Raw genomic sequence first — 571 nt, forward strand, 5'->3', positions numbered from 1 at the left:
CTTCACCATATACTAAAATCATCTCAAAATGGATCAAGGATTTAAATATACACCGTGAAACAATAAAACTTATTAAAGAAAACAAAGGAGAAACACTTCAGGAAATAGGACTGGATACAGACTTCCTGAATATGACCCCAAGAGCATGTGCAACTAAAGGAAAAATAAACAAATGGGATTATATCAAACTAAAAAGCTTCTGCACAGCAAAAGAAACAACAGAGGTAAAAGACAACCAACGGAGTGGGAGAAAATATTTGCAAAATATACATCTGACAAAGAATTAATATCCAGAATATACAAGGAACTCAAACGACTTTACAAGAAAAAAAAACAAGTAATCCAATTAAAAAATGGGTAACAGAGCTAAATAGACATTTCTCTAAGGAAGATATACATATGCCCAACAAACATATGAAAAAATGCTCAACATCACTCAGCATCCGGGAAATGCAAATCAAAACTACACTGAGATACCATCTCACCCCAGTTAAAATGGCTAAAATCCAAAAGACTCTGAATGATAAATGTTGGCGAGGTTGCGGAGAAAAAGGAACTCTCATACATTGTT

This window comes from Galeopterus variegatus, unplaced genomic scaffold (genome assembly GCF_000696425.1).
Source record: "Galeopterus variegatus unplaced genomic scaffold, G_variegatus-3.0.2 Scaffold5716, whole genome shotgun sequence".
In the NCBI taxonomy this organism is placed as follows: Eukaryota; Metazoa; Chordata; class Mammalia; order Dermoptera; family Cynocephalidae; genus Galeopterus; species Galeopterus variegatus.